Genomic DNA, 288 nt, shown 5'->3' with positions numbered 1-288 from the left:
ATAACGAGTCTAGGTTGCCATTATTATCATCATCATCATTACTGTTGTTCTTTTTGCTGCTATCTATTTACTTAGCAACCTCTAAGTAAATAGATATGCTTGTGTGTAACTAGGTGGGTAAAAAGATATGGAAATATACTACTAACCCTGGACAGGGAAGTAGGTAAATAGATATTTAAGTTCATGTGAAAAACAGACAGATAGACATGCAAATAGACATATTTGGGGCAGAGAGCATATATCTAGACAGGTATAGAAATGTGAATAGATTTATGGGTAAATAGACAG

This window comes from Penaeus monodon, chromosome 15, assembly GCF_015228065.2.
Source record: "Penaeus monodon isolate SGIC_2016 chromosome 15, NSTDA_Pmon_1, whole genome shotgun sequence".
Lineage (NCBI taxonomy): Eukaryota > Metazoa > Arthropoda > Malacostraca > Decapoda > Penaeidae > Penaeus > Penaeus monodon.
This window is presented reverse-complemented; position numbering follows the sequence as displayed.